The sequence below is a fragment of the Canis lupus genome, chromosome 8 (assembly GCF_048164855.1).
Source record: "Canis lupus baileyi chromosome 8, mCanLup2.hap1, whole genome shotgun sequence".
NCBI lineage: Eukaryota > Metazoa > Chordata > Mammalia > Carnivora > Canidae > Canis > Canis lupus.
This window is the reverse complement of record NC_132845.1, coordinates 58,913,838-58,928,038: the sequence shown is the minus strand read 5'-3', so window position 1 is coordinate 58,928,038 and position 14,201 is coordinate 58,913,838. Positions and strand designations below refer to the sequence as shown.

The 14,201-nt window shown below is 46.2% G+C and overlaps 1 protein-coding gene and 1 long non-coding RNA gene across 4 annotated transcripts in view; both read left to right on the top strand.

Moving 5' to 3' along the window:
- The window catches only part of GSG1L (GSG1 like), a 202,157-nt gene that overhangs the window by 15,639 nt on the left and 172,317 nt on the right, over positions 1–14,201 (top strand). The gene's annotated exons all lie outside the window — the stretch shown is intronic.
- LOC140637651 (uncharacterized) lies at positions 7,375–10,564 on the top strand. The gene is made up of 3 exons (XR_012034719.1): positions 7,375–7,548; positions 7,878–8,004; positions 10,341–10,564. It is a non-coding gene; the product is annotated as an uncharacterized lncRNA (long non-coding RNA).

Sequence of the window (14,201 nt, the reverse complement as noted above, 5' to 3'; positions counted from 1 at the left end):
CATTTTTACTTGTGTCTCTGATAGTTTTTGTTTTTTATAAAGTCTGAATCTATGTTATTCATCACAAAACAATTCATGACAGTTATATTTTCATTGTGAAATTGTGGATTTTATCTTTTGTCAAGATAAAATGACTATTTTCCCCCAGTGAATGCTTTTTGCTTTGGATTCTATTTTTTTCATATTTTAATATTTCTATCTCAGCTTTGTTTTGTTTGTGTCCCTTTGATATGTCTCTTTCTAGCCTTTTCATTTTAACTTTCCATGTCTTTCTGTTAGGTGCATATTTGGCAAGAGCACTATGGTTAGATTCTGTCTTTGGTACAACTGGAACATCTTAACCAAACAGGACTTATAAATACATTTGATGTCATTTCTCTCTCTCTCTTTTTTTTTTTTTTTTTGTTGAATGCTTCCAATTTTGTAGTCCTTTTTCTTTACACATTTTCTTTGTTTTATCTTTTACTATATGGATTAGGTTTTGTTTCCTTTTTCTCTACTAATAATTTAAAAATATATACACACTATTGTTAATAATGTTTGTAGTTCTTGGGCTTCTATTTCTCTGGTAACTATGCAGAGTGATACAGCATCTAGTGCATTTTTAAAATTCTGCTTTTTACTCATATTTGTAACAACAGTTGCAGAGTGATCCTTTGCTTAGCTGGTTTCAATGCTAATTGCAGGTTCCTTTAGTTTACTTTCCCTCCGTTTTTGTTCATATGTTATTTGGAGTTGAATGTGAGGTATGACAGTCACCAGTGGTGTTCCGGGTCCCATGCTAGATGCTGGGATAGAATTTTGAAGAGGATGACAGGGTAGGTTCCTGCCCTCATGGAACTTCTAGTTGTATGTGTATATGCATGTGTGTGTACACTCATATGTGAGTGTGTGCGTGTGAATAATACACAAGGGAGGAAACCTACCCCCTCTGAGGAGGGAGATTTAATTAAGACTTGAAGAGTGAGAGGAAGAGTTTCATGGGCAGGTAGAGGAAATGGCATGTGCAAAGGCTCTGTGTAGGGACAGATTGGTGAGTGGGAAGAAGGAAGATGGGTGTGGCTGGAGTATAGTGAGCCAGGAAGTGGGAGAGGCAGCAGAAACAAGATTGGGGCTTTATGGGCATGTAGGTGTGGGTTTTGTCCTCAGTGCACATGATCTACTTCTTAACTCTTGAAACAAAGAAGCAAGCAAGCGAGCAAACAAACAAACACTAAGAATAGCTTTCCTTGGTCTTTGGATATGAATGATAGCATGGCTGGGTATAGAATCCACAGGTTTAAATCTTTTCCCTCAACATTCTGTGGGCTTAACTCTGGTTTCTGGCATCTAATGTTGGAGAAAAGATGTCTAAAGTCAGACAAATTTTTCCTTTGTAGGAAACCTTTCCCCCTTTGAATTCTTGTGTAATTTTTCCTTATTTTTCCTCAATATAGAGAAATTTTCATGGAATTTAGAAATGTTGATTTTTAAAATTAGCTGTGTACCTGTTGAGATTAGCTCAAGGAAGTTTGACTGTATCACTTTCTCAATTATTTCTACCTTTCCACTTGTTCCAAGCTTTTCTTGGTGTTTCTTGAACACCACTTATTTATGTGTTTGGTTTCTGTTTTCTGACCTCTAAGGCTCTTATTTTCTCTCTCATAATTTTGATGTTCTCTTTGTCTCATTCTTTAGGAATTTAGCCTGGTTGATGTTCTAAGAGCTTCCCAGATCTGTGGTTTGATGTCTGACATTAATTTGGGAGTCATTATTGTTTCAAATATTTTTCTGTTCCTTTCTCTCTCTCTCTCTTTTTCCTTCTTCTTCTGGTATTCCCATCACACATATGTTATACCTTTTATCATTGTCCCACAGTCCTGGGATGTTCTGTTCAATTTTTTTCCTTTTCTTTCCTCTTTGCTTTTCAATTTTGGAGATTTCTATTGAGATATCCTCAAGCTTAGAGACTCTCCTCAGCTGTGTCCAGTTCGTCCATCAGCTTGTCAAAGACATTCCTTATTTCCGTCACAGTGTTCTCGATCTTTGGTATTTCTTTTTGGTTCTTTGTTAGTTTTCCATTTTGTGTTGCCCATATGTTCTTTCATGCTGTCTACTTTGTCCATGAAAGCCCTTAACACGTTAATGATAGTTGTTTTCAGTTCCTGGTCTCATAGTCCCAACAGCATTGCCATTTCTGAATCTGGTTCTGATGCTTGCTCTGTCTCTTCAGATTATGGGTTTTTTGTTTGTTTGTTTGTTTTGTTTTGCCTTGGAGTATGCCTTGTGATAATTGTCCTGATGGCTGAATGTGATGTACTGGGTCTAAGGAACTGCTGTAAACAGGCCTAGAGTGGCCTGGGCTTGGGTGTTTGTCTTCCCCCAGGTCAGGTAGGCTCCAATAATACCCCAGTAGGTTAGGGTTTGGTTAACTAGGTTTTCTGGAGGGCAGACCTTGTTAAGAACAGAACACTCTGGCATATTTCAGAATAGTTCCTTTCCTGCTCCCCTGCTGGAAGCATGAGAGGATCTTTATCTGATATTCATTGTGAGGACCTGGTAGACCTTCTGGAGGTGAAACTCACAAAAGTGTGTGGACCCTGATGATTGGGTTCCCCTGGAGTTTTCATCTCTCAGACTTATCCACACTGAGCCTCTGGCAACCTGTCAGTTACAGTTCCAGATTTCCTACTCTGGGGCTGATTCCCATGGTGGTTTCTACTCTGGTAGGTTGTAATTCTCTGTATCCATCTGTCTTTCCAACTTTGAGGGAACAGTTTGTCCTGTGACCTCACTTCTCTTAGGGAAAAATAAGAGTTGTTGATTATGTTGCTTGTTCCACTTTTGAGTTCTGGTTAGGACAGATCAGTGACTTGCAGGCTCCTTATATGCTGGACCAGAAACTGGAAGCCCTGTGTTGTCTCATTCTTTTGCATTCCAAAATAGTTTAGAAACTTTGTTCTCCAGCTTCTGGCCTCTCTGGAAGTTTGGGAGAGAGGCCTCCATCCCCATGTCCTTCATACTTTTCTACTCTAGTGACCAAGGTGAGACTCTCCTAGACTAGCCGTGATGGTGCCTTGCTTTCTGTCCCCTGTACTCCAACATGGTTTTGCTTGGACTTCTAAGGGTGGGAAGTGTGGTGTCTCCACCAAAGCAAGAGGAGGCTTGAGGACCTAGTTTCAACTGCAGCTCAGAGGAGCAGAGACATGAAAGAAAGACCCTTTCCACCTCTTGAACTGGGTCTCATTATATCCCTAAGTCACGTCAAAATATCTTCTCTAAGGCAGAGGTTGAAGTGTCTTGGGTTCAGTGTTACTAACACTCTGCATTGCTGGTTTAGGTTTCTGCAGGGTTCATTTCACCCTTCATTCCTTCCAGTGGGTGACCCTGCCTTTGTATCTGTGGTACCTTACAGTAATTCCTGTCCTCTGTGGCTCCTCTTTCACTTGGACTGCCTTCCAGACAGCTCTTCTCAATGAAATCTGTTGTCTTAGCCTCCAATCTGCCAAGCTTGGTTATAGAATTTAGAGTTTATATTTTCTCAGAGACGCAAACAAATGCTTTCATGAGTTATCTGTGCTTCCTTTAATGAGGGTGCTTCAAAGAGGTACTTCTCTTTTCTATCTTGAGTATATCCTTCCCCTTTTTAGAGTGTAGAATTGTCCTCCCAGCGCCCTCTGGGTGACTATTTTCCATGTGTTTCCTTATTTTGAGTATGGTCTCACAGGTCTCTCCAGGCGTAGTATTTGCTCATAATAGAGCAGGTCCTCTTTTTTTTTTTTTTTTATTAAAAAAAATTTTTTTTTCCTCTTTGATCTTTCTAACTTACACCTGGCTGCTGTTAGGTTCCTGTTCACCCGTCTTAAGTTCTTTATTTTTATTTTTTAAAAAATATTTTATTTATTTATTCATGAAACACACACACACACACACACACACATACACACACACACAGAGGCAGAGACACAGGCAGAGGAAGAAGCAGGCTCCATCCAAGGAGCCCGATGCGGGACTTAATCCCGGGACTCCAGGATCATGCCTTGGGCTGAAGGCAGTGCTAAACTGCTGAGCCACCCAGGAATCCCCTATTCTAATTTTTAATTTTTATTTGAAGATTTTATTTATTTATTCACAAGAGACACACGCAGAGAGAGGCAGAGACATAGGCAGAGGGAGAAGCAGGCTCTTCGCAGGGAGCTCAATGTGGGACTCGATCCTCAGACCCCAGGATCACGCCCTGAGCTGAAGACAGACACTCAACCACTGATCACACAGGCATCCTCTGTCTTAAGATCTTAACTGGTCCTGATGGCTGGCATTTTTATTGCTAAGCTGATTTCTGTTTTGGGGGATTTAAAAAAATATTTTGTGACTCTACAAGCTAGAGGTTAAACCTCCTTTGCTCACCTTTTGGTGAGCCTTGAATATGGCAAGGAGGAATTACTTTCCTTAACAGAAATGGGTGATGTGAAACTACGCTTTCCAAGGTGCACGCTTCCTATGTTTTTCCCCGTCTTTGCCCAGTTTTCTTTGCAACACAAGATGCGATGCACTGTTGCCTGCCCGCTCAGGCTCTTGGCCATGTGCCCTCACTGGGAATCGCAGATGCTGGATGCAAGCTGGGGGTGAATGGTCTTGGTCTCCATAGAAAGTGGTTCATGTGCTACAGAGGTTGGACACTGCTTCTACCACATGCAGGGATGTCACAGACTTAGGGTGGTAGGGCCCTTCAGGTATCTTCTTCCTTGCCTGCAAAGATAAGTGGATTCATGGAAATTCCTTTTTGGTTTGGTAGAGATCATTGCTGATAGACCCCATTTGTAGCTCCCCTTGTAGCATTTCACTACTTGGTGTGTTTCCTTGACATTTTGGTTGAAAGATAAGAGAGGGCAAATCATGCGTCCCTGGCATGCCACCAGTCCTAATCTAGAAGCCCCACATCCTCTGATGGGCATAGATTTTGTGAAGGAGGAGGGGAAAGTGTGGTAGACATCGCCACTGGATTTAGAATCAAGAAAATATAAGTTGGCATCGTGACCCTTTGATTCACTCATTTGCTCCTTTATTACATGACTACCCCCTAAGCTTTGGATATACATTAAAATTTTATCAGGTGCTTTATCCTAATAGGAATAGATAAAAGATGTTTAGCACTGGGTCTCTGTCCTGGGAAGAATTCCTCCGGGCCAGCTCTGTGTGATATTGACTAAATGACATAAACTAGCAGTACCTCATTTTACCCATCAGTAAAATGGCCATAAAAGCACAAAACATCTTGTGATCTTGAGAAGGTGCAACATACAGATGAGGTCTCATCCACAGGGCCCAGCATCAGGGTGCATGTGTATGTTTGCTACTTTCAGGTCTGGATGAAGCTCTTGGGTTGCAGGGAGGTGGTCTAGGATGGGGAAAAGAGAACTCTGTTAGCTTTTAAATGGCTCTAAGAGATGCTGGGAGTCCAATCAGCACTGCTGAGAATGGGGGGAGCTGCCAGCAAGTCGCCCATTGCCCACATGTCCAGAGGAACAGAGCTTAGTGGAGGGAAGGTTCTCGGTTCTAGGGGCTGGAAGGCGGTCTCCATCTCCTGGGTCCTACTCAACAGAAGGGGTTTGTTCTTTTTCTTTGATGGAAAGCCATATCCTTGAAATTTCATTAATTCATTCATTCCTTAGGAAGTTTTTTTTTTTGAATGCATACTCTATGCCAAGTATTTATTTATTTTTTGTTCTTGTTTTTGGGGGCTAGTTTTTGGTAGTAAGGTATCACTGACGAAAAAGACAAAATCTTTACTCATCAACTTTTGATTCCTTTTTAAGGAGGAGAGTGGCAAGGCAACAAATAAATAAATAAGGTGGTTTCAGAGAGTGAGAAATACAGTGAAAAGAGGGTCGGGGAGACAGGACTTTCTGGGGAGCCAATGTTTTCCCTGAGAACCGACTGTTAAAAAGGAGGCTCCCAGTGAAGATATGGGAAAAGCGTGTCAGGCAGAGGGAACAGCAAGTGTGCAGACCCTGAAGTGGGAGCAGGGGATGAAAAAGAGGTAGATATGACTGGGGGTCAAGTTAGAAGCTGATTGTAGTGATCCACACAAGATAGATTGAGCTAGAAGAAGTAGATATGGGGAAGGAGGTGGTGGGGGTGGAGGTGGGGGTGGGCTTGGGAACTGTTTTGCAGGAAGAAGCAAAAGGACTTGATGAGGAGGCCAGCAGAGGAGGAAGAAGAGTCAGGGGTGACCCCTGGGGTTTTGATCTGAGAGACTGGTGGGTGGTCCCATTTGCTGAGAGACAGAGAAAAATAGGGAAGAACAGGTTCAAGGGGGAAAGTCAAGAATTTTGTTTTGGGGCATATTGGGGTATAAATACTCATGTTGACATTTGACCTGCTGAGGACCAAGGACAGAAGTCCAAACTATTGTGTGAGTGTGAGTGTGGATGTGTGGGTGTGTCCTACGGAGGGTTTGTCAACATTGGCACGGTTGACCTTTTAGATTGGCTCTTTCTTTGTTGTTGGGGGGGGGGTCTGTCCTGTGCATTGTAGGGTGTTTAGAAGCCTCTGTGCCATTAGCACCCACCTCAGTGGGCCAAAATGACCATCAAAATGTCTCCAAGCATTGTCACATGTCCTCTGGGGGACAGAATCGCTCCTGGCTGACAGTTAACACAAAATCTTCCCAGGGACACGTACTGTTGTCATAGTCGAGTGCCAGCAGCCTGCTTCCTCACCCATGGTCGACATCCTTAATTGATCATATTACTTTTTCATACGAATCTCAGACACCACCTCCGAATCCCTCTTGACACGACTGACCAATAGCTGTCATCAGTGACTGAGATTGGTCATGAGAAGAAACTCATTTACTCTCCCTTTTCTGGGTTGGAAAAAAAAAAAAAAAGAACCCAGAATGCCGCCTGGGGCCCACACGCTTGTTTACAGTGAAACCCTCGATAGCAGTCTCCGTCCATCTGTGCCTCAGTATCCCTGCCTGTCAGCTGAAAGTGAAGCTAACTGCTTTCTACGGATCCGACACAGCCTTAAGTGGGAGGATCAATGAGATAATCTTGGTAACTCAATTTGAGTTTTTGGAGGCGGGCAGAGTATTACAGAAATGCACAGCGGGATCATCATCTCATGGGGTGCTGTGAAGGTGAACCTGTAAATAATTAGGAAACATTTAGCTGTTATAAAGTGCCAGGTTTCATAATGGGAATAATGAAAAAGAAAGGCTCTCAGAAGCGGGCAGGCAGGTTGGAAGGCCTAGCAATCGGCTCTCGGGCGATACTGCCGGGAGGACGGAGGGGTGGTGCTCAAGGCTACGGGAATCTGTGTGTGATGTTTTGTTCAGGTCCCGCGTAACCATGGAGACAGACTTCCCCCCCTTCTTGCCGTGGAGCTGGTTCCACACTCCTGCGCTGGGTACATGCCGCACATGCTTGTCCTCCCCTTCCCTCTACCACGACTCCTTCTGGCTTGGGCAGAAGCGAGGAGTCAGAGGAGGCTCTAGAGAGGTCCAGCGTCTTGGAATCTGAACGCCAGGGCTGTGGGTTCAAACCCTGCCTTGCCTCTTCTGGGGTGTGTGAACATGGATAAATTGTGCAGCCTCTGGGAGCCTCCGTCTCCTGATCTGTAAAATGAAGATGAAGTACTTTCTCCCCACAGGGTTGTGGGCGAGGGGTGAGACTCTGTCTTGAGGGGTGAAGTGCTCTGGGAGCTCCTAAAGACTCGAATGTGGCCTCCCTTGTTACATTGTTAATATGGACCTCAGGGACCCAGAATTATAGTAATAGAAACCCTTGATTTAAAACAAGTAGAACCAACAAAACCAGACCTGTGGTTCATGATGTCCTTTCACCCTCGGTCTACGGGTAGCCTCACTGTATTTTATTTATGTATTTAATAAGAGCCCTCGAGAACTAGGACCATGAATGACTCTGGCAGCCTGCAGTTTGGAGCCGCGCTGAGTGCCGGGTTGGGCAGCCTGCCTGGGTGCGCGTCTCAGCTCCAGCCTTGCTGGGTGCGGACCACGAGGTAACGACTTTCTCTGTGCCTCAGCTCCTCTTCTGTAAAGTGGGATAACAATAGTACCCACTGCACAGTTATTGTTACGAAGTTTAAACAGGTGGATGTCTGTAAAGCTTTGTAGGACCAGGTCTTGGCTCCTGAGCTATTTTGTTAGGTCAGTGAACTTTATCAAGCCTGACGCTTGATATCCAGTTACTGGAGAGTTGGTCACAAAGCTGGAGGCAGGATGGGGAGAAGTGGACAAGTTGTGGGTGTGAGTGGCTGGGGTGGTCCAGGCCAGAGGGTGGAGGGGGTGGCAGGGGAGGAGGGGTGGTAGGCCTAGAGGTGGGAGTGAGAGCCTGTCCTTGGTGCTAATGTGGGAACATTTACTCCCTGACCTGCAAGATGGAATGGGACATTCAGATCAAACACACAGCTATCAGGCAGTGGGGGGAGGGCTCAGGGTGCTGACCCATTGGGAGAGACTGGAGGTGGCTACATCCCATTAGGGGAAACATTAGATGGAAAAATGTAATGTGCAGCACTCAGGCCCTGTTTACTCAGGTAAACAGGATGGAGCCAGTGAGTTCAGCAGCATGTAAGAGGTGGCCACGCTGCAGTTAACTGAATTAGATGCGAGAACAAGGTCTGGCATATAATAGTGATGTATATGAATTTTATATTATTGTTATTAATGCTGCTATTATTGTTAGTGTTATTCTTCCTAACAGGGAAAAATAGGTTCCAAACCCAGGATGTGATCTTAGGTCATATCCATAGAAACATTGTATACAGTATGAGGGAGGTATGGTGCCTCTCTTCCTTGCTACTGTAGAGGCACACCTGAAGTATCTGGGTTCAGTTCTGGGTGGCCCCAATTAAGAGAAACATTAATGAACTGCTGTGGGTCTTCTGGAGAGGAACCAGGAGGGTGGCATTCACAGGGAAATGGAGGCTGTGTCTTATTCACCCATTAATGGCTTGCAATTCAAGGAATTAAGGAACAGAAGAATTCTGTCCTTGTGGAGTGCATACTCTTCTAGGGCATATAAACCAGGCCCAGGGCTCTCATACACAGTGGGAGATGCAGTTAACAGTGTAGGGGGTTTCAGCTGTTGGGGAACAGCATTATAAACCAAGGGAAGAATGGAAGGCAGAGTGGTCCGGGGCAGCTGGTTTTTTTTTTTTTCTTTTTAAGATTTTATTTATTTATTCATAGAGACACAGAGAGTCACAGAGAGAGAGGCAGAGACATAGGCAGAGGGAGAAGCAGGCTCCACGCAGGGAGCACGATGTGGGACTCGATGTCGGGTCTCCAGGATCACGCCCTGAGCCGAAGGCGGCCGCTCTACCTCTGAGCCACCCGGGCGTCCCTGGGAGCTGTTGTGAAATGTGTCAAGGGCTTCTCTGGGGGAAAAAGTCTGCCTTGTCCTATGAGACCCAGAGTCACCATCGGAGGGAGACAGTGCCGGGAGGACTATAGAAGGAAGCTCAGTTCAAGTCGCCCGGGGCCCCCAGAAGCCGACTGTGAGTTGAGGATTTGAGGCTTTACATGTGGCAGTGAACTTGGGAGGGGATTCCAGAAGTTCCAGTGGTGGAGGGGCGCCTTGAGACAGGGTGGGGGTGTGGGCAGCGCAGTGAGTGCTCCTGAGCGGGCCACCTGTGGATTCTGGGAGATGCCCCTGTCACATGAGGAGTCAGGTACCTGCCCGCCACCTGCTGCAGACCACGGTGTCGCTAACTTGTCCTCACCCTGGTTGCTGGCTGAGCCCGTGGGAGGCCGCCAGGACCAGGGGCATGTGGGCGGTGCCTGGAGTTCCCTGAACATGCTTCCTGCCCGAGTGACTATTGCAGGGGAATTGGGCAGAGTCTGCCCTGGGCGCTGTGGAATCTTTGGGGCACTTTGTCCGAGTTGCCCACTTGAGAGATGCTATGGTCCCACACCTTGTTATCCTGCAGGTGACCGAGGGAGTTTGGAGGTGGGTGGATGTGGCGGAAGAATAACTTTTCAAGCTGTTTCCCCCCCACCCCCAAACCACCCACTCCAGGGCAGCCCGGGTGGCTCAGTGGTTTAGCGTCTGCCTTCAGCCCAGGGCGTGATCCTGGAGTCCCAGGATCGAGTCCCACATCGGACTCCCTGCATGGAGCCTGCTTCTCCCTCTGCCTGTGTCTCTGCCTCTCTCTCTATCTGTCATAAATAAATAAAAAATCTTAAAAAAACAAAAAACAAAACCACCCACTCCAGCATCAGTCTCTGGCTAATTCTAAACACGGAGCCCACTCAGATGCCAGCTGGTGGTCAAAAGTGCCCAGTTTGCTGACCCAAACGAATCCCACACTGATAAATGGTGTTTTCCCCACAGGAGTGTGGCCTGGTGGCAATGACGTGGCCCCGCGAACCAGGAGATCAGCCCTCGTCCTGACTCTCTGCTGTGAGATCTCAGACAGGTCACTTTCCCTTGGGTGGAGCGAGCTCAGATTCCCATCTGTAAGATGAGGGTTGGATGAGGAAATCTCTAATTCTAGAGCTGACATTTTCGGGCTCCGGAAAAGCTTGAACAAGACATTAAAGCAATTTATTATTTGAGCTGCCATTAAACTACAAAGACCCTGTGTGGAAATTCGGGCTATTACCATGGTGTGGCAAAGTGCTTCCTAATATTTTATGAATTAATCGTGGCCCATTAAAGCCCCTTGTGAGGGAACGCATGTGTGCTATAAAACCAGCCCGGGACGGGTGAGGGGGTGAGTAGATGATAAATAATTACTGTCTCTGAGATGTGCCACCGACAGGCTAGCAAGTGGGGTCCCACAGGAGCAGGAGCCTCACCTATTTCATTGGATTTAAAAGGCACCATAAAAAAAACGTTTAATATACATATTCTTTAAAAAATATAGCCGTAATTAGTGGGGACAGAGGAGGGGAGAGAATTTACCTCCCATTTTACAGTTGGGGAAACTGGCAGAGAAGCTCCATGATTTGCCTTGTACAGGGGTTCTCATCTGGGGGTGATTCTGCGCCCCAGGGGGCACCTGGCAAAGTCCAGAGACATTTGTTTGTCGTGACGGGGCGCGGAGCTGCTCCTGATGTGCAGTGGCTGAGGGCCAGGCTGCTGCGACACCGCTCACCGTGCACAGCACGGCCCCAGCAGCAGAGATGGACTCAGCCCCAAATGTTAGCTGTGCCCAGGCTGAGGAACCCCACCTGATGTCACCCTGGCAAGATCTCCCAGAGTCCCAAGGCTGGCCTCAGCCACCTTTGCCGCCACCCTGGTCTTGCCTGGGCACCGATGAGCCTCAGTCTCTGCTCTCCAAGATGGGCCCGTGCTCAGAGCTCAGATGTTACCCACGTTTTCCTGTCGTGATCTCCTTAGCGCAGGTGCTGAGACCTCCGGACCTGCTCCCTTCGACAGTTTTCCTCTTCCCGCTACACTGTTTTCCCTCCTTAATATACTCCTTTATAGTCTGCTTTCCCATTAATTATTGCCATAAACATTTCTCCACATTTCTGCAGTCCTAATAATGATGATGATTAAGGAGGTCCTACTACTCCATCCTGTTCACAAAGCATCTCTTTTCTGAGTCATTCCTGTGTTGCTGGGCATTTATTGTATCTTTTTGGTTCCTTTATAGTTTAATACCACAATGATTATTTTCTTGAATAGATCATTTTTGTTTGTGGAATTATTTCCTTGGAACAATTTCCCAAGAGTATCTTTCTCTCCCTATCTCCCCCCGTCTCTCCCTCCCCCCTCCCTCCGTCTCCCAGCCTCTCCTTCCCTCTCTTTTCTCTCTCCCTTTCTTTTCCCTGTCCCTGTCCCTGTCCCTCTCTCTCTCTCTCTCTTCCTGCTCCCTTCTTTCCTACCTTATTCGATTTGATTTAATTTAAATTTTTGGAATAATAATATATGCACATGATTTGAAATTCAAAGGCATAAAGCAATGCACAGTAAAAAGTCTCCCTGTTCCCAGCCACCCACTCCCTCTCCCAGGGGCAAGCACTGGTAGCATTTTTCAAGGATTTGTCTCTAACCCTTCTTTATAAATGGTGTCAGTCTGCCCACTGTTCTGCCTGTGGGTGTATGTGGGAGCAGATCTCCTTTAGATGCGGAGGGGTGTGGAGGCAAAGAGGGCCTCTCTGAGGAGGTGACATTTAAGTGCAAACCTAGAGGATGATAAGAAGGAAGAAGAATGAAATAGGAAGAGACAGCAAGTGCAAAGGCCCTGGGGTCGGGATTTTTGGCAGATCAGTAGAACTCTAAGGAGGTCAATAGGGCTATTGCAGAATAAGAGAGGTCACGTGGCTTGGGAGGGACCTGGTCATGCAGAGCTTTGTTGGCTGTGGCATAACATTTGGATTTCATTCTAAATGCACTGGGATGCCTTTGAGGGTTTTTATGCAGGGAGATGGTAGGATATGATTAGCATTTAACAAAAGAGCATTCTGACTGATGCGTGGAAAATGCTGGATAGAGGCAGAAATAGGAGGGCTGACAGGTGGTGGTCCAGGTGAGAGATGCTGGTGGCTTGGCTCTGGGGGAGACGAGAGAACTGGATGGATTCAGGATATAGTTTGAAGGTACAACCAACAGAATCTGCTGGCTCGATGTGAACTCAGAGAAGAGAGAGACACTGAGGACAACTCCTAGACTTCTGTCTTGAACAAATGAATATGTTTATTACTGTAACAGGGAAGGCTGAAGTAGAGACATATTTTTGGGTTTTTTGATTATTTATTTACTGGGAAGGGAGGGATCTTGAGTTCAGACCTGGCGGGGTTAAGTTTGTGATGTCTGAGTGACGGCCCAGAGGCAAGGTCAAGGGTGGGGTAGGAGGAAGGGGGGGAGGAGTGAGGGAGAAGAGGTGGGGCTACAACTGTGCCCCAGGGGTCAGAGACAGGCCAGAGATCATGATTTAGAAGGCAATGTGCCCGGGGGAGCTCAGACTCTACTACTTTCACCCCAACTGTGACAGCTCTGGGTGTTACCATTCATTTTGTCTTTTATTTTGTAAGTTTCTAATTTTTCAAAGCAAGCATGGCCTGTAGTGAATTTAAACACTATATGGCTGCTTGTATTGGGATTCTAAGGGCTGTCTTCCTTGTTTTAGTGGCTTTCCCTCATCTAGGGTGAGACCCAAAGTCAGCCAGGTACCCAAATTAAGAAAAAAAAGCCTTTCTGGTTTTCCCGCATTCATGCATCTCCAGAGCTGTCTACCTTGAAAGCCAGGGGTGCTCACTGGAGAGGAACCTTCTGGTTAAGAGCTGGAGCTGGCTCTTCTCTTCCATGTGTCTCCGGAATACCCAGGAGATGCAGCTCCCCGCTGATCTTGCTATAATGAATTCTAGTTGCTTTTTCAATATAAGTCCCAATTTTCTCTACTTCCAGCTTATTTTCCTTTTCAATGGGGTTATAATTCCCGTCAACGCTTCAGAAGCCCCAGGAAGCACTCCCCCCACCCTTCAAAACATCAAGGCATGGAACTGGGAAATGCACCCTCTTCTCAGAGTGGCTGTTTTTTGGAAATGGACACTGAGTGGAGTTCACTCTGTCAGAATCAGTGCTCTGTACATCCAGACAGTGAATCTCATATTTATGTTAACATTTATGTAAGGTAGCATTAATTAATTCATCAGGCAGGTATTTATGGAGCATAATCTGTACTCGGGTCACAGCTGAGCTTACTGCCCAGGCCACATCAGCTCGCCACAAAGATTCTGGGGTCTACAAATAGTCAGGAAATGAAGGTCACCCCCCTGGTCAAGCCTCTCATGAATGGACAGATGGACACATCCATTTTTAACCTAGAGGGGCCTCACAGCCTTGGACACCTGGCTTCGGGGAAGTTAATGGATGGGCTCCAGTGTGGCAGGGGTACAGTTACCATAGGGGCCAGGCTCAATGCCATCTGTCCCTGTCCACCCCTTCCCCAGGGCCTGAGTCCTCAGTGCGGGCATTGGGATACAAAAACACATAAGACAGTTTATTTGGCTGCAAGTGACAGACTCCAACTCAAGCTTCAGCAAAAAAGACGAATTTTTGTTGGCCCATGCCAGGAAACATGTAGGTGGCTTCAGGCTCAGCTAGATCCAGGTGCTTGCATGATGTCGACAGGATTCATTCGGTGGCTCTGTTTCTCTCCACCTTCCTTTGTCTCTCCTTCTGTTTTTCTTCCCTCTCTCAGAGCTCTGTTTCCTTTGTTGGCTTCACGCAATGGAAGCCTTC